This window comes from Dendropsophus ebraccatus, chromosome 11 (assembly GCF_027789765.1).
Source record: "Dendropsophus ebraccatus isolate aDenEbr1 chromosome 11, aDenEbr1.pat, whole genome shotgun sequence".
Taxonomy (NCBI): domain Eukaryota; kingdom Metazoa; phylum Chordata; class Amphibia; order Anura; family Hylidae; genus Dendropsophus; species Dendropsophus ebraccatus.
The window spans coordinates 24,876,045-24,900,895 of record NC_091464.1 but is presented as its reverse complement, the minus strand read 5'-3'; the positions used below and the strand labels follow the sequence as shown (position 1 = coordinate 24,900,895).

Below are 24,851 nucleotides of genomic sequence, written 5' to 3'. Positions count from 1 at the left end.
GCCCTTCTGCCTCTTCATGTAATCCCAGACGGACCCAATGATGTTGCGATCAGGCTTTGTGGAGGCCATATAATCACTTTCAGGGCTTCCTATTCATCTATATGTTAAAGATAGTTCTTGATGACATTGGCTGTATATTTGGGGTCAATGTCCTGTTGCAGAATAAAAACTTAGAGCCATTCTGCCGCCTCGCTAGCGGGAGACATCTTCCTTTCTGACATTTTTTCCACACCTGCCTAAAACTTTTGCACAGTAATGTATACCTCCAACGTATAGCCAGAACAACAACAGCCTAACTCACACACTATAGTTTACAAGAACTTTGTACTGTTTAATATTTACAATTCCTGCAAAGTAAAGTGAGGGAGTATGGGAGGCAGAATGGAAAAGGTGATGGATTTTTTGGCATTGTGTTATCTTTAACAGCAAATATTTGTTTGAAACATAAGCTAGTTAGTGAATCACAGCACCGTTATCTTATTGAACAGTTCGGCAAGCTAAGTCCAAAGTCTACATTTTTTGGAGACGACTAAATGGAATTTTTGCAATATGAGAAATTATTCGTCCTGTTGTAGCCAACTTCCGTCTACTATATTCCTATATCGTCTCCATATGTTTATTTGGTAACGTACTTGTATCATTCATTGTTCATAAGAAATAAGGATCTTGTAAAACACTGATATCAATAAATATATTTCAGTCTACAGTATAGAAGAAAATTGTTCAAGTAAACCTTTCTAATTGTGTGGCAGACCACTATACTTCTTGGTCAGTTATTGCATATTATACATTCATATGTATCTGGCATTTACAATTTTTTAACATATCTATGCAAGATTTACATTATAACCATTAATGTGCTGGAGTTTCTTCAGAGTTTCCAAAGACAGATCTGTGCCGATCAGCTAATACATTAGCCAGGTTAAAGTGTACCTGTTGCTTGTAAAAACTTTTGACATGTCATAGAGACATGTCAAAAGTTTTGATCCGTCTTGGTCTCAGTGTTCAGACCCGTTTCAATCGGGAGAACGAGCAGGGAGAGGTCCGCGCTGCAGTGCAGAACGAGCAGGGAGAGGTCCGCGTTGCAGTGCATCCTCTCTCTCACTCTCCCCTGTGTAGGTAAAAAAATTATTCGGGCTACATAGGCTTACATTATGAGCCCGACTTCTTAACACAGAGCGGATGTGAACCAGGCTGCAGAGCCTCTTCTTTCAATCGATAGGTGTACGTTCTCCCAATCGGTAAGGATCTGAACACTCAGACCAAGACCGATCAAAACTTTTGACACATATGCCTATGCACATATAAAACCACAGGCAGCTTCACGTAGCTCACTGCACATACTTTAGTATGCGTTTAGTGTGCGTTTTTATGACCCATTACAGTGTCACAGAGGCGTGGCTCTGACACCGAAGATGCCAACTCTGCTGCATCGCCCCAACTCCTTCACATCATCCCCTCTGTCACATTTCACAGTGAGTAATATGCAGGGCTCTCACAACTGTACTGAAAGTCTCAGAAAACCTTGCTCTACCATTCCGCTGTATTCACAAGCTCCGTAGATTACAGATGCTACTGAGTGTGAAGCTGCGGGCTGGCATCAGGAACTCCCGGAACACCATTAGAAGCACTGTTCCATCCCTACAGTTCTATGGAGGTTAAACAGTGCTCCTAACAGTGCTCTGGATCAAGGATTACACTGCTAACAGCATGGGAATTGCGCCAAGGAGGTTAGTAAGAAACATACCTTCCTCCTCAGCGTCCCCTGCACTATGGGGTTAGATTCGTCTGCCTGGGGCTATATTATCACAATATAAAAAAAGGGGAAATAACGTCCACAAAACAAAGGTCATTAATATTAGTCATGATCATTATTAACTTTATTTGGTCTTATATTCACATTTTGTGAAAATAGCCTTAAAAGTGTGAGAATTGATTAGAGGGTTAGACTGCTACCTGATATGAAAGTGTAGGAGCCAGACAGATATTTTCTGGAGCATTGTACAAAGCTTATTAATTTCAAATTTATTCCCCAGCTTAATTTTTTTTAAATAGATTAAAGATTTGACCCAAATTACTGGAAGAGAGGATGATAGGGTTGTTACCACATATCATACACAGTGACCAAACAGGTTTCATAAAAGGAAGGGAAGGTCAAGCTTATAGAGTGTTGCAAGCCATACTTTATGCTCACTATACCCACGTCCCGTTGATCCTTCTTGGCACAGATGCCGAGAAGGCACTGAACTGAGTGACCTAGAACTATATGAAAGAAGTCCCATATAAATTTGGGTTCCCTCTGTCGTTTGTATGCAAAAGAAGAGCCTGTGGAGTCTCATCAAAGAGTCTCGAAACACAGGACTAGCCAGTTATCCTCCCGGGAAGGACCCAGCCAAGGGGTGGCTCCTGTAAGGAAACCACCAAAACCACCATATTAAGTGGCCCTATATGTCAATGTAATGACAAGGGAAAAACCAAGGCCAGGATCCATCCACATACAGCTGTTTCGGGGTGTTGCCCCTCATCAGTGTGGAGCAGGATTCTGGCTAGGTGGGAGCAATGCCAAGTAGAGCCATAAGAGAAACAGATTGCTGATCTCAGGGAGACCTGTGTTTTGAGACTCTTTGATGAGGCTCCACGGGCTCTGTTAAGAGGCTCAGAGTTAGAAACTCTGCTTCTAGGAGAGCATTTGACCAAGCTCTTATAGCTACCTTCAGCAGTGGATGTCAATTTGTTAACTAACCCATCACTAAAAGGCACTCTACACATAAGACTGAAATAATAAGGAATGGCTGAAGGCCAATTCCTGCTTCCCATCTCCTGTTACACCAGCCCCCTTGCTCCCATACTTGGTGGACACAGGAACTGTAAACCCTGACCCAGTATGGTCCTCAATGCAATTGTTCCTGAGATTGTACCTGTAGTCGTGTATGGGTCAATAACACCTCCACCTCCCCTTCCTCCCCACCCCCCACTCACGAGTAACCATGGACTGCCTCCATATGTGATGAGCAAGCTTTCTTTGGAACACAGTGACTGTCCCTACTGTCACCCTTTCTGGGAACCTGCCAGTCATTGTTCTCTTGGATCTCTATATCATACTACTCTCATGAGGGCACCATGTTGGTGTATGTTTGTATCTTTTGCTTTTTGTCTATTCTCTAGTATAAACAGATTTGACAAAAAAAAACACAATGCAGTGCTTTGCAAAGCTCATAGATCCATATGTATATTTTTTACTCACAATAGAAAAGAAAACCCATATCAGATGTTGAAAGTGAGACATTTCACCATGTCATGAAATGCATTTACTCATTTACAATTTGATGACAGCAATGCTTTTAAATGGATGCGTGATGGATGCAGGATGAGGTATAGCATTGTCTTGCTGAAATATGCAAGGCCTCCTTTGCAAGACACATTATCTGGATGGGAGCATATGTTGTGCTAAAGCCTTTATATTCTGTATACAATGATTTCTGGAAGTGTTTTTGAGCCTGTGCAGTTATTTCCAGTACAGAACCAGGCCTGTAGACCATGAGCATCCAATAATGACAATTGGTCTCTTCAGCACATAGATTTTTCCATATTCTCTGAATGTTTTGATGATGCTATGTATGCAGGAACAGGTCATAAAGGAAAGACTGAGATTTCTCCTCTTTACAAATTCATTTTTGGCTTTGGCTGCACAAAATCAGTCAGATAATCTGTCAGATATCTGTGTGTGTAAAAGGACTTTAGCATGCTCTTTTTAAACCCAGTCATGTGACTGCATATTGTTCCTCCAGCTGTTTTTTTATTTGTACCATATACTTTTCCTGTCTTTTGTTGGCCCATCCCAATTTTTTCTCCAGGGATTCTGCTGTCAAGTTTTAAATGAGTTATTTTTTTTCATGACATGGCAAAAGGTCTCATTTAATCTGATATGGGTTCAATGTTCTGTTATGAAAAAAATATGTATATGGTCTATGCGATTTACAAGTCATTGCATTTTTTAAATTAGCATTTTATACAGTGTGCCAACTTTTTGGAAATAGTGTACTAAAAAGAACTACCAAAAGCCCTAATAAGCAGGGTTGATCAGGAGCCAACCTGTCAGACTCAAGCGGGTCAGAGCGGGGGGGGGGGGGGCGGGTGTCGTGAGGATGTGTGGGAGGGGCTCCGCGGGCTATGTAAAGATCCCATAGGAGATAGCACAGAGTGATGGCTAGCAGACCGTTGTTATCGTTGAAGAAGTTTTTAAGGTATTGAAAGACAAGGATCAGCCAACATTGTACATGTCAGCTGATCGTTGTCTTTTAAACCTAGCTATTACACCAAGCGGTTGCAAATAATTGGCCAAACACGTCCGCTAACCGCTTGGTGTAATAGTGTCTTAAGCTATAAGCTAAACTTCTTGTTCTGAAAGGGTCACTTTCCAGCAGTGTCCTCTATCACAGACAGTATTACAATTAAAGGTAACACCAGTATATAGATAAGACACCATTCACAATAGCTAACGTTTAGTGCTCAGCAGCTCCCTATATTGAGTATGCATAGAAAAGCTCCCATTCTAAGGAACAGGGTCTGAGCCAGCCTACTGTCCATGGCATATACTGTAAACTATGTGGGAGATTTATCAAACATGGTGTAAAGTGAAACTGGCTCAGTTGCCCCTAGCAACCAATCAGATTCCACCTTTCATTTTCCAAAGAGTCTGTAAGGAATGAAAGGTGGAATCTGATTGGTTGCTAGGGGCAACTGAGCCAGTTTCACTTTACACCATGTTTGATAAATTCCCCCCCATATCTCTAAATGCTGTTAAATATAGCTGAGGAAAGATGGTTGCCCCTCTAATAATGATAAAAATAAAAAAGTTTACAATCAGAAAATAAAGAAATTATTTCAGTATCTGGCTATATATGTAATACATTCACTTTAAGAAAACACCTATATAAAAATGGTTTGTCAGATTATGTTCCAATTTTAGAAAGAAGCTCTAATTTCATGACACCAAAAATGTTTCAACCCAGAAAAATTCACATGCTGCACCTGACCAAGGACAAGCCTGAGCAACAGATACGATTTGCAGAATAGGTAATACAGCAACTTCAGATGAGTTCAGTTCAGTGATGAAGCAATGTCTTTGTGAGTGACAAGATCTACAAGCAGAATCACTAATACCAGCTGGACACAAATCTTCACTGGACTGATCCATTTAACACAGTTGCCTCAACTGAGGTCACAGCATGGTGTGTTCTCTGGGGTAGCTGCACACATTCATAGTAGACTATTACGCAATGTTGTTAGAATACATTACATGGTCAGAGAAGCACTGTTTTCAAAAACAGCTTAGGGGCATTTACATTGTCCATGATTATGGTCTGCGCACAGAACTCCAGGCATCCCGGTTCATTATGATGCCATGAGCTCCGAAGCAGTTTAAAACTTCATGCTACAATGCACTACAGTACTCTTCAGCGCACTGATTGGCTGACCTCCGAGAGCCCCTTTAGCAAGCTGGAGCAGGGACCTGGTACAGTATGTTCCCGAGCCCCGGGGGTTAATGCAGGGCCGTATTTACCACTAGGCACCCGTGATCCTGTGCCTAGGGCAGCACCTTGCAGGGGGGCAGCACCAGAGAACAGTGGAAAGAAAGAACTTTTTAATTTTTTTTTAATCTTTTTAGTATCCCACCTCCTGTTCAGACTTGCCAGTAAATCTGGTGTTTTTTCAAAGGGGGGGGGGGGAGATATGGTGGAATTTTTCAGGTCTGGTATGGCGGTATTGTTCAGGTCTGGTATGGCGGTATTGTTCAGGTCTGGCATAGCCGTGTTAAAGCGACTCTGCACCCACAATCTGTCCCCCCAAACCACTTGTACCTTCGGATAGCTGCTTTTAATCCAAGATCTGTCCTGGGGTCCGTTCGGCAGGTGATGCAGTTATTGTCCTAAAAAACAACTTTTAAACTGGCAGCCCTGTGCCAAGCGGCCATGGGCGAGATTGTGCATGCATTAGGTTGGCACGACCTCTCTGTCCCTCCTTCCCGCCCTCCTTATCATTAGGAATGCTCCAGGCAGATTTTCTACTATTCATCACCTGTGTCAGCACGGCACATGAGCTGGATCGTTAAGGCACCTGTGCAATGTTCAGACAGAAGAAAATGTTCTAGGGGCATTCCTAATGATGAAGAGGGTGGGGAGAAGGGACGGAGGGGTTGTGCAAAGTTAGGGCACAGATATTCTAAGCCACGGCCGTTTGACACAAAGCTGCAAGTTTAAAAGTTGTTTTTTAGGACACTAACTGCAACACCTGCTGAACGGACCCCAGGACCTTGAATTATAAGCAGCTATCCGAAGGTACAAGTAGTTTGGGAGGGACAGATTGTGGGTACAGAGTCGCTTTAAATGTGACGACTGGAGCTATTACCCGCCAATCTACCAATCCTGTGGTGAGAATTCCGTCAGACAATATGCAGACGGCTCTAATCACTGATTAATAAATGTGGAAATTAAAGAACATGAAAAACGCAATTCAGACAATGTTTCTAAATGTAGAGAAGTACATGTGGCCGGAATCACGCTCCCCCATGCTCCCCAAGATGGGGCGTATTCAGGTTTAGTGCCTAGGGCAGTAGCAGCTGGTAATATGGCCCTGGGTTAATGGCGCTAAGTTTGACATACTCGCAGCCAGATGACAAGTGATCCGGCGGCTGTGGACAGCAGGCAGAAACGAGGAGAACACTGGGAGCGTGGAGAGGTATGTGTAAACTTAACATACGTCTCCACGCTCTCTGTGTTCTCCTCATTTTTGCCTGCCGTCCACAGCCGCCGGTGGAAATTCAGAGCCGACCTCAGAAGTGTCAGGCTGCTCAGCCACAGCTGGTCTCTGAGGTAACAGGCCGCTAAGCTGAGCAGCCTGTCACTTCAGAGATCGGCCCTGAATTTCCACCAGTGGCACAAGGCAGAAAGGAGGAGAACACGAGGAGCGTGGAGAGGTATGTATAAACTTTATTATTTTTTTTACACAGTTATCAACCATTGGCCATGGATCGCTATGACACGTGGTTATGCGTGGTCAGCGGACAATGATTTTTAGGTTGAAATACATTACAACAATCAGCCGATGATCGTTTCATCAGCTGATCATTGTCTTTATTACAGAGAGATAGTTTGCCAAATCGGCCTGATTTGGCAGATTATCGCTCCATGTTATAGGACCCTTATGCATTTCAGCGATAATGGGCTCGTGTAAACACATTGAACGACAAGCGAGAAACTGTTCATTGTGATCTTTCAACATGTTCTTAAATCTTCGTTGATCATTCACTAAAAAATCGTGTATACAGTCTTTTAAAGATTCACCCTATGTGTGAGATGGGCTTACCGATCTTAAAACGAATGCAATAACGATTTTTCTAACAATTTATCTTTTCATTAGTCTTACTGATTAAAATCTCACTCCCATTAACCTAAGTGGGAGCAGGAGAAACAAAAAGTTTGACGTCATGACAAAAAGTGACATGTCACTTCTTTTTTAGCGCAGTTCAGGGGTGAAGCTCCAAATGAAATCATTGAAAGCTTTAAGGGAGAGTCTATACACTAAAGGCTGTGTTCACACACTGTAAATTAAAGGTAAAATATGGCTGTAATTTTAGGTCTGTTTACACACAGTATAGGGTGCAGAATTTTCTGCACAGAAACTTGCAGATTTTACCAGTGGATTTCCTTGTGTGAAATCCGCATCATATGTATGAACATATGAGGTAGAAATGCTGATGCTTGTTGTTGTGTTAAAAAAAAAAAGGGAAGCATTAATACTCAAAACTATTGGACAGCATTTTATATATATTCTTAAGCAGGTGTCAGCAGTTGATGTGACATAACATCACCAACTTTACAGGGACCCGAACACGCCATGCTGTAGTAAGTGCAGATAAAATGCACTATAGGTGCATTTCCCATAAGTGTCTATTAGTAATTTTCTTAAAATTATTTTGCCCAGACTTCCCCTTTAAGGTGCAGTCTCCTGACCTGTCCTATTAGTAATGGCAGTTGGTGTTCACATAACAACTAGGAGGCTTGTGGTGAAGTGTCTGCACCGCTGCATGGCAACCGCAGGGTTGCAGTTCAATGAGGAAACCAGGAAGTGAATAGATCCATGGGAAGGGCAGTGATATAAGTTACTTTACTAAAAACAGCTCATTTGTTCTCCTTTACATATATGTATGTCTTTGCTTTGTGACACCGCCCTTTTATTAATTTTTAATAATAATATCTTTTTTTTATATATAGATTCCGCTGCACTTTTACAATTCTGGGGTTACATACATAAACAGAAATCAGGCATGACAGAGATCTACATATAATTATCCATACATGAGGAGTGAGGGTCCTGCTTGCATGCAAGAGCTTACAAACTATGAGGAGAGGGTGGAGACCAAAGGCTGAGGGGCAATAGTGCTTCGCTGTTATCTTTATAAATTGGGCAGTGCAGATAGAGGTGACTAGACCAGTCACCAACCAATGTCTGCATGTACAGATCCAGGGCCGTTTCTAGCACCGTGCAGGGCGGGCTACTGCCCGGGGCGCTGACAGCTAGGGGGCGCCCTCCCCACCTTACTCAGCAGCAGTGGCTGACACTGTGCACAGGGCAGGGGCATAGACTTCAGTGCGCCCTCACACAGCACCTGGCTCCTGAGAGGGCTCTTTTTTGGTCCTGTGAGATGGCGGATGACTGCCGAGAAGAGGAGAGTGGAGGCAGCAGGGACCTCGGGATGCTTCCTGACTGCTCTGGATAGTCACACAGGCAGAGGCTCCCATGTGACAGCGTCTCCTCCCCTAACCCTTACACTGCCTTCCCATGAATTATGTAACCTGTGCAGGCAGTGTAAGGGTTAAACCTTTAATGTCTTTGCTGCAATAAGTGTCTGATGAGGAGAAACTGAAGGAGCCAGAGAGGTGATATTGATAGTATAGGGCCCATATTACTATAGCATATATATTAGTAAGTACCCTTTTACATGGCCCAGTATGCAGTTATGCACAGTGTGGCTGCTGTATGGTTCGTGCAGCCATTTCAATACATTACTATCGGCTGCATATTCCCTGTTTACCCAGGGAGATGTACAACCGATAATAATTTATACAACTACCCAAAAGATCAACAAACAAATGAGCGTTTGTTCGCCTGTCGGCTGATCGCTGTCCATTTTATATGGCCATAGAAGAATGAACGTCCTTAGGAATACTCATTACAGTGACTCTGTATTGCCATGTAGCTGCCCACAAACCGCCGGTACCGCATTGTACAGGTCCTCACGCTGTGCCCAGTTTGGGGTTGGCCTTTCTCCCAGTGACAGTATTTTGGAGGAAAAGTAATTTTATTGCTGAGGTGCAGCGGGATGTCAGTGTGGCGGGGCCTAAGCTTCCGTGCTCTGAGCCTGCAGCCTCTCTCCTCACCTCTCTTCATTTTAAGAACGTCCCTGGTGTGTATGAAGGAGGGGAGGGAGGTGCTGCAGGCCTAGGGCACGGATGCTTTAGGCCCCGCCACATTGACAGCCCGCTGGTACTCCTGGTACATGGCGGTACATGGCAGGCATAAATGATAGATCAATGCACCCGGGACCCTCCAACTACAACAGCTGGAAACACTACAACTCCCAGCATTTACTGACAGGCCACAGCCCTCAGAATATGCTGGGAGTGGAAGTTCAAATGAAGAGAGACCTCAATGTGTCGTCCCCTCACAAACTACAACTCCCAGGATGCCCTGAGAGCTTCATAAGTGTAGGGCATTCTGAGAGTTGTAGTTATTGTTATTCACAAGGAAGCTGTGGTCACAGATAAATCAGTCCAGGATGGGAGTGGGTGACCTGTCTCCTCTTACTGGTTCCTTTTTTTAAGATTCGCCCTGTTGCCAAAATGGCCTAGAAACTGCCCTGTACAGATCTAAGAGCTTGACGGAAAGGGGGGGAGGTAATCAAATTATTGATCCTAATAGGCCTAATGAGTTTTGAGGGCTTTGGAGGTGGGGTACTAATGGTGAGTTTGACATTCTTAGGTAATGCTTTTCATAGAAATGATGCAGCTCGGGTGAAGTCCCAGAGACGGGAGGGAGAGGTGCGGGTTAAGGAGGATGTTAGGCGTAAGTCATTCGTAGAGAGTAAAGCACAGATAGGGGGGTAGACAGAGATGAGGGAGAAGATGTAGGGAGGAGCAGCTCTGTGGAGAGCCTTGTGGGTGAGCAGGAGTTTATATTGTATCCTGTGCTTAATAGGGAACCAGTGTAGTGACTGGCACAGGGGGTGGCATCGGTATAGTGACTGGCACATGGGGAGGCATCAGTATAGCTGCTGGACAGGGAGATCGGCCTGCCTGCTACATTAAGAATAGACTGGAGAGGGGAGAGTTTAGAGGAAGGAAGGCCACTTAGTAGGGAATTGCAGTAGTCTAGGCGGGAATGAATAGCAACAATGAGAGTTTTAGCTGATTCAACAGTAAGGAAGGGACGGATTTTAGAGATGTTTTTTAGATGAAGATGACAAGAATGTTAAAATGATAAATTTCTGGTTTCACATAAAATCACAGTTTTAACAAAGTGAATAAATAAAGTTACATTGACAAGGAGCACACCATTGATTTTCTGTTTCTCTACCATCTCTACCTTGAAGATTGCCTACATGTTGATCACATGACCTAAAAGGTTCTCTTTTTTTCCTCACAGCTGTTGTCTAAGGCCATGTTCACATGGTGTAAGAGACCGGCCGTTCCGTGACCTGGCCGGGTCACGGAGCGGCCGGTCTCTGAAAATATCACCCCGGCGGTACTGCAGTACCGGCCGGATGATCTTTCACGCCGCAGGGTTGTGATGCAGGCGCATCCCTGCACGCCCACATCAGAACTCTCCACAGCACACTATGAAGCTTGCGGCCACAGCTGCTGGCTTCATAGTGTGCACTGCCAGGGTTTTCTACGGTTGCTATTTACTGAATAACTGCCGCAGAAAACTGACTTGTCAGTTCTTTGCCGCGCCGCGAGGGATCCCGGCCGGAACGTATACTATGTGGGCAGTGTTTTCACACTGCGTTTTTCCTATCCGTTTAATGTATATGTTTTATGGGGGAAAAAATTATGAAAAAACGGATGCAATTGTGTGCCATCCGTTTGGATCCGTTTTTTCCATTGACTTCCATTATATATATATTAAAAAAAAACATCCGTTTTTTTTAACGTATACAAAAATAAGAGTAACCAATTAAAAACAGAAACCTTGAACGGATAGGAAAAATGCCATTTGAACCCAGCCTTACCTAAATATTTATTGCAGAATTTTGCTTTTTGGTGCCCAATTGTTTTCCTGAGAGAGATTGCAGAAAAGCATTTTTGCTGTGTGTAAATCAAGGTACTTAGAATAAGCTCACCATATGTAATTGATTTACTACTGGACAGGAACCAGCAGGGAAGCTAAAATGTTGAGTGATGTCAGATGTGTAAGGGCTGTATTACACGGCCTGACCCCACACTGTAAGTGAGTGCTGATCTGCTAGATCGGCATTCGCTTCCTGAGCCTATACATGGCTCAGTAATAGTGTGTCAGGGCCGCACAGACATTGTTGGTGATGTCCATGCAGCCCTTGCTTTAATATAGAAAATAATAAAGACGTTGTTTTACCTACCTCTCCAGACTCCCACGGTGTTCTCCTGACTGTTCCCCACAGTCTCCGTTAAAGCTCTGTGCAGAGTCAGGACAATGCCCCGGCCAATGATTGGCTAAGTGGCTTGTCCCTTAAAAAGCTTCAGCAGATGCTGCAGTTAGCGGAGAACAGGCAGGAAGACACTGGGGAGTTTGGACAGGTAAGTATAATGCTTATTATTTTACTTTAAACAGTCATCAGCCATTGGCCATGCATCACTATTACAAACAGCAATGCGCCGTCCGCAGTCGGTGACATTTAGGCTATGTTCACATTAGGTGAACACCCGGCTGGGTCACGGAACGGCCGGTCTCAGCCCGTGATCTTTCCGTCCACGGAGCTCTGATGCGGGCGCATCAGGGCGCGCCCGCATCAGAGCTTCCCATAGCCCACAGTGAAGCAAGCGGCCGGAGCCGCTTGCTTCACTGTGTGCACTGACAGGGCTTTCTGACATGTCAGTTTTTTCCAGTGCCGCACGGGATCCCGGCCGGAGCGTATACGATGTGTGTACGCTTCGGCCGGGATCCCATTGAAAATAAGGCTATGTTCCACCCCTCTGCGGCGAGAACTACGGCCGTAGTTTTACGTAGTGTGAACATAGCCTTAAACTAAAAGACAACGATCAGCTGATGATTGGCTCCTTGGCTGATCACTGTCTTTATTACGCAAAGCAATATCGCCCTGAATCGTCAAATCTCTCCATGTAGTAAAGTCCTAATACTGTGTTTACACATTCATATTATTAACCCCTTCATGACCGAGCCCATTGATACACGGATGTCCGGGTCAAATTAGTGCAATGTTTCTTCTCGCATTCTAAGAGCCATAGCGCTTTTATTTTACCACTTACAGGGCTGGTTGGAGTGTCATTTTTTGCGTCATGATCCCTAGTTTTTATTAGTATTATATTGGTGTAAGAAATTTTTTGATCGCTTTTTATTTATTTTTTTCTTTCTACCACAGCTATCCCACAGTGTTTTATTTTTTTCCGATTACTCGGATCACCGCGCGGCAACAATAATGTTATATTTTATATATGTTATAGATCTGACATTTCCACACGCTACAATATATAAGTTGTTTGTTTATTTATTTACTTTATATATTTTGAGCTTTATAATGTTTTTTTATACTTTTAAAAACTTATTTTTTTTACACTTTTATTTAACCATAAAACATGCAATCAATAGATTACATAGATCAGTGTTATCGGCAATCTGTGCACAGAGCCTGCCTGAAAGCAGACCCTATGCACAGAACTCCGATCTGACAGGACAGAGGTACAGTAAGTGGCTTACCCCCGCCCGTTGGTACAAGCAATCGGGCCCCCCACAGCATGGCTGCAGGCAGTGGCGTAGCTATAGGGGTCGCAGCGGTCGCCATGGCGACCGGGCCCCTACGCTAGGGGGGCCCGCACGGCCCCCCTTGCCACTTGTCTCTGAGCATCCCGAGAAGCTGCGGCCGCGCAGCTTCTCGGGATGCACTGATCGCTTTGATGTTCCGCCCTCACAGTGAGCGGGCGGAACATCAAAGCGATCAGAATACAGGAGCAGGACCTGTCAGCGTCCTCCTCCTGTATTCCCTCCCATAGGCTGCCGGCACTTCATACCAGCAGCCTATGGGAGGCCGGGACGTGACCTCTCCGGCGTGATGATGTGACGTCATCACGCCTGCCGGAAGTCCCGTTCCTGCGGCTCGCAAGATGGAGCCCGAAGAGGAGGAAGAGCTGCTGCCTGCAGCCACACAGCGCCGATTAGGTGAGTAGGATGTAGTTGTAGTAGAGTAGTAGAGTAGTTGTTTTTTTTAGGGGCACCTCTGGGGGCATTATTAGTGTATGGGGGCACCTCTGGGGGCATTATTAGTGTATGGGGGCACCTCTGGGGGCATTATTAGTATATGGGGGCACCTCTGGGGGCATTATTAGTATATGGGGGCACCTCTGGGGGCATTATTAGTTCATGGGGGCACCTCTGGGGGAATTATTAGTATATGGGGGCACCTCTGGGGGCATTATTAGTATATGGGGGCATTATTAGTTCATGGGGGGCACCTCTGGGGGCATTATTAGCATATGGGGGCACCTCTGGGGGCATTATTAGTATATGGGGGCACCTCTGGGGGCATTATTAGTATATGGGGGCACCTCTGGGGGCATTATTAGTATATGGGGGCACCTCTGGGGGCATTATTAGTTCATGGGGGCACCTCTGGGGGCATTATTAGTATATGGGGGCACCTCTGGGGGCCTTATTAGTTCATGGGGGCACCTCTGGGGGCATTATTAGTGTATGGGGGCACCTCTGGGGGCATTATTAGTATATGGGGCACCTCTGGGAGCATTATTATCTCATGGGGGCACCTCTGGGGGCATTATTAGTATATGGGGGCACCTCTGGGGGCATTATTAGTTCATGGGGGCACCTCTAGGGGCATTATTAGTATATGGGGGCACCTCTGGGGGCATTATTAGTATATGGGGGTACCTCTGGGGGCATTATTAGTATATGGGGGCGCCTCTGGGGGCATTATTAGTTAATGGGGGGGCACCTCTGGGGGCATTATTAGTATATGGGGGCACCTCTGGGGGCATTATTAGTTCATGGGGGCACCTCTAGGGGCATAATTAGTATATGGGGGCACCTCTGGGGGCATTATTAGTATATGGGGGTACCTCTGGGGGCATTATTAGTATATGGGGGCACCTCTGGGTGCATTATTAGTTCATGGGGGCACCTCTGGGGGCATTATTAGTGTATGGGGGCACCTCTGGGGGCATTATTAGTATATGGGGGGCACCTCTGGGGGCATTATTAGTATATGGGGGCACCTCTGGGGGCATTATTAGTTCATGGGGGCACCTCTAGGGGCATTATTAGTATATGGGGGTACCTTTGGGGGCATTATTAGTATATGGGGGCACCTCTTGGGGCATTATTAGTGTATGGGGGCACCTCTGGGGGCATTATTAGTGTATGGGGGCACCTCTGGGGGCATTATTAGCTCATGGGGGCACCTCTGGGGGCATTATTAGTATATGGGGGCACCTCTGGAGCATTATTAGCTCATGGGGGCACCTCTGGGGGCATTATTAGTATATGGGGGCACCTCTGGGGGCATTATTAGCTCATGGGGGCACCTCTGGGGGCATTATTAGTATATGGGGGCACCTCTGGGGCATTATTAGTATATGGGGGCACCTCTGGGGCATTATTAGTATATGGGGGCACCTCTGGGGGCATTATTAGCTCATGGGGGCACCTCTGGGGGCATTATTAGTATATGGGGGCACCTCTGGGGGCATTATTAGCTCATGGGGGAACCTCTGGGGGCATTATTAGTTCATGGGGGCACATCTGGGGGCATTATTAGTTCATGAGGGCACCTCTGGGGGCATTATTCGTTCATGGGGGGCACCTCTGGGGGCATTATTAGTATATGGGGGCACCTCTGGGGGCATTATTAGTTCATGGGGGCACCTCTGGGGGCATTAATAGTATATGGGGGCACCTCTGGGGGCATTATTAGTTCATGGGGGCACCTCTGGGGGCATTATTAGTTCATGGGGGCACCTCTGGGGGCATTATTAGCTCATGGGGGAACCTCTGGGGGCATTATTAGTTCATGGGGGCACCTCTGGGGGCATTATTAGTTCATGGGGGCACCTCTGGGGGCATTATCAGTATATGGGGGCACCTCTGGGGGCATTATTAGATATGGGGCACCTCTGGGGGCATTATTAGTTCATGAGGGCACCTCTAGGGGCATTATTAGTTCATGGGGGCATCTCTGGGGGCATTATTAGCTCATGGGGGCACCTCTGGGGGCATTATTAGCTCATGGGGGCACAGCAGGGAATCCTACATACAGGGGGAACAGCAGGGGATCCTACATACAGGGGGCATCCCACACAGCGCAGTTACTATGGGAGCCTACAGGAGGGAGAAAGCCTAAATTGTTTGTCTTGCAGGTTCTGAAAAGATGAAACATATCTGGAAGGAATCATCATGGAGGTCTGGGCCGGATGGAGAGGAAAAGGGAAAGTGACGCCTCAGATCAAAGAAGACGTCACCTGTAAGTCACTGTATGACAGTTTTCTTATTTTGTAGAACATCATTTAGTAGGGGCGCCCCGAGGTGACAGCTACTACATTATCTGTACTCAGAGATATCACTGTGTTATCTGTGGTGTTACATAGGACTGCAGGTGACATCTACATTATCTGTACTCAGAGGGATATCACTGTGTTATTTGTGGTGTTACATAGGACTGCAGGGGACATCTACTACATGATCTGTACTCAGAGATATCACTGTGTTTTCTGTGCTGTTACATAGGACTGCAGGTGAAATCTACTACATTATCTGTACTCAGAGATACCACTGTGTTATGTGGTGTTACATAGGACTGCAGGTGACTACTACATTATCTGTACTCAGAGGGATATCACTGTTATCGGTGGTGTTACATAGGACTGCAGGTGACTACTACATTATCTGTACTCAGAGGGATATCACTGTTATCTGTGGTGTTACATAGGACTGCAGGTGATATCAGGTGACTTCTCCAGGTTGCAGAAGTTCAAACTTTATCATGCCCTGCTGACAGTTTATTATGGGAGTTGTAGTTTTGCAGCATGTGGCTCTTCAGGTTGCAGCACAACAACCCCCATCGTTTCCAACTGGCAGTTTATGATGAGAGTTGTAGTTTTTCAGCTGGAGAGTCAAAGATTGGAATACAATGATTAGACAATGACACAGTACAGTCCATTAATTATAGGGGGCCGTAGTGCAGTACATGAGGTGGAGGCAGTGACTGCATTAGAACATGGTGGCACATTAGAGTAATTGGATATAATGTTAGATATGACTTTGCCTGATCGGGGGGAGATGGGGGGGGCCCCAAGCTAACATTTTGCACCAGGGCCCATCAGCCTTTAGCTACGCCCCTGGCTGCAGAGGTCCCGATCCGTCAGTGACAGGGGCAACATCATGCTGACTACCTGCAGCGGTCCAGCACACATCAAACCCCTTTCACAGTCAGGAACGTATATATACGCTCATGCTGCACGGGGTATGTGCAGCAGGAACGTATATATACAGATTGCTGATGTGAAGGGGTTAAATAAAAAGCCACTGAATACGTCTGAAAAGAAAAGTCATCCAAGTTGTATCATACATAACATTTCATTATGGTCCTCTTCCATTCAGAGTCACATTACATTCATTTTCCTTTATTAACATATTTTCAGCTATTTCTACAATACATCTCAGTAATGACAGCTTGGTGATTCTAATAAACATTCTTCCATCATTTTAAGCAGCATGTTTATATGCAAAGTAGAGCAATATTACGAAAATAATTTAAAAGTGACAAGAATAAGCCAAAGCAAAACTGTTTACATATAGTCAGTGCATTGTCATCTATCATATGCAATGATATACAGTATACAGTGACCTAGAAAGTCAAGTAACTGAATCTGACAATAATGGGACTTCAGTATGCCCGACATCAAACATTCTAAATTATTGGACAATCATAAAACTTGTATGATTGGAGAACATGCAAGAACATGTCATTTGAAGAGTCTTTTATAGTCATATAGTCTTTTATTCCTATAATTGCTTGTTCCAAATAAAACAAATCAATAAAGTCAATTGATGTGTAATGATTTTTGCATAAACACATAACATTACATTTTTTTTGTGATAGCGCTTATATGTTGGCCCTCACGACGAAGAAAAGGTCACACCTTCAAAACATTGAAGAGTGTCTGGACTGTAAGGTTGTGGAACATGCTCCCTCAGGATTTCATAATAGCTTATAAAAGTGTGGATAGATTTACGGAAAGCTCTGACATCTTCCTTTGAAAACACGATATACTAAGTTATTGGAATTAACTATATAGAATGTTGATGAAAGATTTGTTATATTGCCACAAGAAGGACAAGAATGAATTTTCCCACTGTAAATTTGCTCTATACCTTTCAAAGATGGCTGTTCACTTCATCTGAATCCACTGGAGAATGTTGACCTAGATAGACTAATGTATTTTTTCAAGTATGTTAACGGTAGGTAACATACAAATCTTTTAACAGTCGTTAACAAGTTTAAAACAATTTAAAAAAAAACTGAAAAAAAAACAACCCAGTGGGAGGAAACCTCCGCCCCTCTATGACGCACCTCCATTAGAATCAATGGAGCCACATCATAGAGGCGCAGTGGTTTCCTCCCACTGGGAGGCGGGCCGCCCCGTCTTGAGTGCTTCACCCCCAGCAGGTGCCCAGGAATAGAATGGCGCCATACGCGGGAAACGGGCCATGGTTCAAAAAAAAACAACTGCGCCACTGGCTTTCCCGCGCTGGTGACGTTCTATCCATGTGAAAGTCTTAAAGCCAATGTACTGATGGTACATTCACTTTAATGACCAGGCCATTTTATATTTTTGCATTTTCCTCTGGAAGAAAGGGGCCATGTTTTTCTAATGCTGTATAACCCCTTTAACAAATATGGTACTAATAAAAACTAGAGATTGTGGCACAAAAAAATTATGAAGGCGAGGGGAAAACCCCTATTTTTTTGTGCCACAATCACTAGTTTTTATTAGTATTATATTTGTTAAAGGGGTTATAAAGCATTAGAAAAACTTAGTCATTTTCTTCCAAAAACAGCACTCCTCTCTCCAGTTTGGGTGCAGGTTTTGCAATTAGTTTCATTGAAGTGAATGGAGCTTAATTACAAACCACATCTGTCATGTTGTGTTGTTTCCGAAAGAAAGTAGCCATGTTTTTCTAACATTGAATAACACCTTTAATATTTTTGTTTTTAGTAATTTTTTTTCTTGGTGCTTATTTCCTATTTTCGTTCATGTCGTTCACCGCGCAGCAATAGTATTGCTATATCTTAATAGATCGGACAAATGTGCACGCTACAATATATGATGTGTTTATTTATTCTTACATGTTTGTTTGTTTTTTAGACTTTTTATGTCACCCTAAGATTCTATTACATTCATTCATTACACTGATTATACTGGTCAATGCCATGCCATTGCGTAACATTGATCAGTGTAATCTGGGATCTTCCTCTATCAGAAGAATGCCGAGCTGCCTGCACCAAGGTAAGTATTAGACCTCCGGCAGAGAAAACAATGAGACATTGACAGGAGCGCAGCTCATGTCACTGACACTTAAACTCAGTGTTTAAGGGGTAAATGGTGGCCTGCAATTAACAGTTAGGACCCGGCTTAGCCGTTCCTCACTCTCTATGAAGTGAACTCAGCTCCTGAGCTTGCTTCTTAGAGCCCTGCACATTATGATGTGCAGGGACATCATGATGCAGGAACCCACTGCTTCTCATGATGTCCCAGGATGTGCTCAGCCCTTCTATGATGTCTATATGTCCTAAATCGAATGAATTCTGTATCAGTAGGTCTGTAACTTCAATAACAATGCCGCCCACCGAGGACTTTTGCCAATTCGCCAATAGAATTCTTACTCCCGTTTCCCTGCCCCATCCACAAGTCCCTGAAAGCGGCCATGGCTTCAGCCAAATTCTGCATTTGCTTGCTAGGCAAATGGGTGCTTTCTCCCTTCTTATAATCCTGGCCACCTTTTATAGATGGTGATCAGCATGCAAGTACTGCCTGCACATCGAGGTTTAACCTTTACCTGGCTGTCATGCTTTCCTTTGTTAGCCTGATCTTATTTGACCCTGACCTTGGCTTTGTTATTGAAAATTATTCTTGCCTTACCCTTAAAATTGTTTGTCTGGTACCTGTTGTTCTATCCCTGACTTTGACCTTTGTATCCTGACTATGCTCCTGTCTTGTCTCTTGGTCTGTTGCATTATTATTACTCATCTCTTTCTGATGACCTTTTACACTGTTGCTGATCCATCAACACTACTGCCACCTGTCAGTGCTATCCCCTAGGTGTGGAGAGCATAAGTTGTTAGCAAAAACTTCACATGAGAAGGACTCATGCTGCGTTTACACCGAACGATTATCATTCAAATTTTTACAAGAACGATTGCATTTGACCGATAATTGCCTTGTGTAAACACAGTGAACAATCAAGCGACGAGCGAGAAATCGTTCATTTTGATCTTTCAACATGTTCTCAAATCATCGATGATTGTTCGATAAAAATTCGCAGATCGCTTCGTGTAAACAGTCATTCACTCTAGGTGTGAGATGTGCTTAAGCGATCTTAAAACGATCGCAATTAGGATTTTTCCAAATTATATGTCATTCCTTCTAAACGCTGATCGTTATAAAAAACACATCGTTATTTTGAAATCACTCATTTGATTGGGCGAATTATTGCTCCGTGTAAATGCAGCATTAGGGGTAGTGATTTCTGACTTAGTCTCAGAATGAGTCACCTGGGCAGCCAGGCAGTAGCGAATGCCAAGTGGTATGCCGGGCTGTATATATATATAATGGTATGCTGGGCTGTATATATAATGGTATGCTGGGCTGTATATATAATGGTATGCTGGGCTGTATATATAATGGTATGCTGGGCTGTATATATATAAGGATATGCTGGGCTTTATATATAATGGTATGCTGGGCTGTATATATATAATGGTATGCTGGGCTGTATATATAATGGTATGCTGGGCTGTATATATATAAGGATATGCTGGGCTGTATATATATAAGGATATGCTGGGCTGTATATAAATAAGGATATGCTGGGCTGTATATATATAAGGATATGCTGGGCTTTATATATAATGGTATGTCGGGCTGTATATATATAATGGTATGCTGGGCTGTATATATAATGGTATGCTGGGCTGTATATATAATGGTATGCTGGGCTGTATATATATAAGGATATGCTCGGCTGTATATATATACGGATATGCTGGGCTGTATATATATATAAGGATATGCTGGGCTTTATATATAATGGTATGCTGGGCTGTATATATAATGGTATGCTGGGCTGTATATATAATGGTTTGCTGGGCTGTATATATAATGGTATGCTTGGGCTGTATATATATAAGGATATGCTGGGCTGTATATATATATACGGATATGCTGGGCTGTATATATATAAGGATATGCTGGGCTTTATATATAATGGTATGCTGGGCTGTATATATATAATGGTATGCTGGGCTGTATATATAATGGTTTATTAGGCTGTATATATAATAGTATGCTGGGCTGTATATATATAATGGTATGCTGGGCTGTATATATAATGGTTTATTAGGCTGTATATATAATGGTATGCTGGGCTGTATATATATAATGGTATGCTAGGCTGTATATATAATGGTTTATTAGGCTGTATATATAATGGTATGCTGGGCTTTATAGCTAGAGGTATAACCAGTAGGAAGAGGGAGATTCCGCTGTATAGAGCTCTAGTGACATCACATCTGTAATACTGTTCCCAGTTCTAGATACTTCACCTACACCATAAAAATGGTGGAAGTCCCTAAGCATAGCATATATCTGGAAAAACATACAAAACTAAACCATTGAATAATACAGTATATAAATTATTTAAATAAAGTTTATGGGGGAATAAAAACAGAAAAACAAGGGGCACAGTTAGAGGTTAGTTGGGGTAAAGAACAGAAGCAATGTGAGAAAATATTATGTTACTAAAATAGTAGTAGATGCTTGGAACATGCTTCCAGCAGATGTGGTGGGTAAGTCCACAGTAAGTGAATGTAAACCTACCTGTGATAAACATATATCTATCCTAACAGTAAAATAAAAAGTAAATAATATAAACCAGACTAGAGGGACCAGGTGGTCTTTTTCTGCATACAACTTGTACAGTATGTTTGTATTCAGTGGACTCCGCACCTCAGTCTAGCCAGCTCTAAAACAATCTATGGTGGGATACATAACATTTCGTCATTGCGTGTGTACCTTAAGGGAGGCGTATTCCTAACTCATGAAGTGATGACATATTGCTGGGATATTCCATCACATTATGATCAGTGAAGGTCCAAACTCCGACTCCAACAATCATGAAGATAAAAGAGTGGTAGGAGAGGTTAGTACCCCATTGATCATGAAGTGTTAGTATATCATAGTGATGTGCCATTACATCAACAGATGGGAATACCCCTTCTGGGACTCCTGCACTCATTTTGAGTATTCTAAGAATGAAAAATGTCCATAACACTGAGTTATGGGAAAAATGACACAACCAAAATACTAGAAAACAAAAAAATGCTGTTTTCTGCTGTAATTACTTTAAAAAATATAACATTCAGACCAAATGCCATATTCATAAACCACTGTTTCATGTTGGGCTATAAAGTTACAATGAACACAAGTAATTTACGAGGACTTTCCACCTACTTTCTATGCTAAGGGTGGGTTCACACTATGGAAGCGGAGAATTTCCGACGGATTCCATAGCTCGTACCCGTTCATGGCCGCGATCCTTTCTGACGGCTCCATAGACACTATTCTATGGCCAGGCAGACACGGGCGGAGAGACGCGTGGCCGTGAACGGTTACGAACTACGGAATCCGTTGGAAATTCTCCGCTCGGGTTCCATAGTGTGAACCCACCCTTATAAGAGTAAAGGGAAGTTCATATTCTCATACTTACTTCCAGCAAACCTACACTAGAATCCATGTTCCATCCATGTAGAATCTATGCTGTACGTGAATCCATCCTATGGTCTAATGCACATGACTATTGTGGCTCTGTTTGCATGATACACATAGGCCCTTCACTATACCTTCATACTTTTCCAATTTCATACAGGGCAAAACCGAGTGGGTTTTTTTCTTCAGATTTTCAGATTTTGTTCGAATCAGCAAAAAACATCTTGTCATGTTGTATGAGTACTGTAATGTATGGAGTAATTCTCCCTAAGAAAAAATATGGTTCCGGACAGGATGTCATAAATAATTACTCAAAAATGACTTCATAATCTTTGCATTACTGAATTCATTTTGTACTTAAAAAATAAATGCCTCTATGGCTGTGTTCACACTATGTTTTTCTCTGTTTCAGTTTTTTTCTTTCTTTTTGTTTTGTTTTTAATAATGTAAGTTAATAAGACATGGATTCTACTGTACGGCATTCAACAGCATCAATTTTTTTTACTTTACATATCCGTTTTTTTCTTTTCCATTAACATATATCTTAAACTGAAGCAAGCCTGACCAAATTTCTTTTGCATGTACTTGGACCAGCATAATAGAAGATCTATTACTCATGTAATACACTGAAAATAATTAAAAATACATGTTATTTTAGAAATGTAACCTTAATTAACTGAATTTTTTTTTCACAACGATTCTAAAAGCAATATTTTTTTTTAAATTTATAAACAAAATCTAAGCAGATAACCCAGTTCCCTCAACCATCTATAATAACCCATAGGAAAAAAATGTACAAGTAACAAAAAAAGACAAATAACAGGTCCGCTCAGCTAATATTATGAACCAATCCGAATGGCTTGATGGTCCTGGGCCAGATGTCAAGCTTCTGAGCTTTATACAGAGCGATTTATCGTACAGATTTTTGAAGCCAAAGCCAGGAATGGATTTGAAAAGAGGAGAAATCTCTTTATAGTCTGTTCCTGGCTTTGGCTTCAATCTGTCTGTGTAAAGGCACCCTTACTATAGGACATATAATGAATTTAAAGTCAAAAGTCAAAGTAAAAGAACTTTGATAGTTGGTATTACATATAAATGTGCTATTTCTTTAAGCAATTCATTTTCTGCAGCAATAAATTCATTGTGTAACATAAAGTAATGTCTTAGTTTTAGCATTGAATTTTCTCACTATTAAACAAGTTGAGACAGCTTGTCCTTGACTGTAAATATGTCATTTCACTAATCTCACTATAACTCAACATAGTTTCATCTTTTTTTTTGATGCTGCAACAAAGCCTTCCAAACATATACAACATGAAGTTCAAAAAACCAAGACACACAACAAGACTGAATTCACACATACAGGTTTTGATTCTTTTTCTTTTTTTGCCTAACCCAATTAATTAGAATCTTCCTTATCTCCTTAGCAATGGAGAAAGTAGCAGATTAGATCTATCAGATTTCTGGCCTAGAATGACAATGTTAGAAGTAGAAAGGCGACATACAAAGTACCAATCACGATCGCCATTTTAATGTCAGAAACTCCCTTTTTAAATTTTGTATTCGATATAACACCCAGTCACAATCCTTCTTATGTTATCTGCCTTGCTCAAATCAAAGCTCTCTGCTGATTTGCTCCTTTGGTCTATACATATTTAGTATTGTCATGCATTGTTAAAGTGGCAAATTGTGTCTACTCGGTTGATACGGATGTGTTATAAAATATAAATATATATTTTATATATATATTTTATATATATATATATATATATATATATTTATTTATTTATTTATTTTATTTATTTATAAAATTGTAGAATTGTAAAATATATTTTACAGACATAAATCACAGATTAACGAGATTTAATTATAAGAATATAAATACTTAATTATTAACAATAAAGTATAACAATATTAACAATAATAAGTCATTATGGTCACTCTACTAAAGAATTAGGGTTTTTTGCAAAGACAAATTTCCAACAAAAATTTCAAAAGTTTTCAAAAATATGTAAAAAAGTAAATTTTGTGTATGTTTAAAGTTGCTAGAGAGAGAGAGCACTGTACTTACATGCAGCTTGGATGAGCCCTGGTATCTCCAGATGTAGGCACCACTGCAAGTTTAGAAGTCTAATTAAGCCTGATGTCTTTCTCGTGGCTATTTATCAGTCTCTGTGCATATACTCAGGCTCCAGACGCTCTGCAAAGCCCACAGCTTCATCAGCCCTCTCTATAATCTCACACACCAACTTCCCACACAGCCCTCCCTCAGGGTCACTGCAAGGGCAGCGAAACAGACATAAATCAAATAATAAGTGGATGGTTGGGGACAGAAGCTACAGGGACCAAAGCGTCACACATTCCCATAGTCCCTTTGCTAGGAATGAAGAAATAGTTATGCTCTTTTACCCAATTGTTGCAAAACCTCAACCCACGCTAAAGCATTGAATGTTTTATGAAGGGATAATGGTTAAAGATAGTGACTATGGGTTTGGTCTACTGAAGTAGTATGTGTATTTTTATGCACACACAACTATGTGTACTACAGGCTATATCTATACAATAATATTAATTTTCTAATAT

At 42.5% G+C, this 24,851-nt stretch overlaps 1 protein-coding gene across 1 annotated transcript in view; it reads right to left on the bottom strand.

The window, feature by feature from the left end:
* The window catches only part of LOC138767107 (bile acid receptor-like), a 68,744-nt gene extending 44,116 nt beyond the window's left edge, over positions 1-24,628 (bottom strand). Inside the window, exon 1 of the mRNA XM_069944364.1 lies at positions 24,340-24,628. The gene's annotated coding sequence lies outside the window, so the exon portion shown is untranslated. The remainder of the gene's footprint in view (positions 1-24,339) is intronic.
* Between the last annotated feature and the right edge of the window lie 223 nt (positions 24,629-24,851).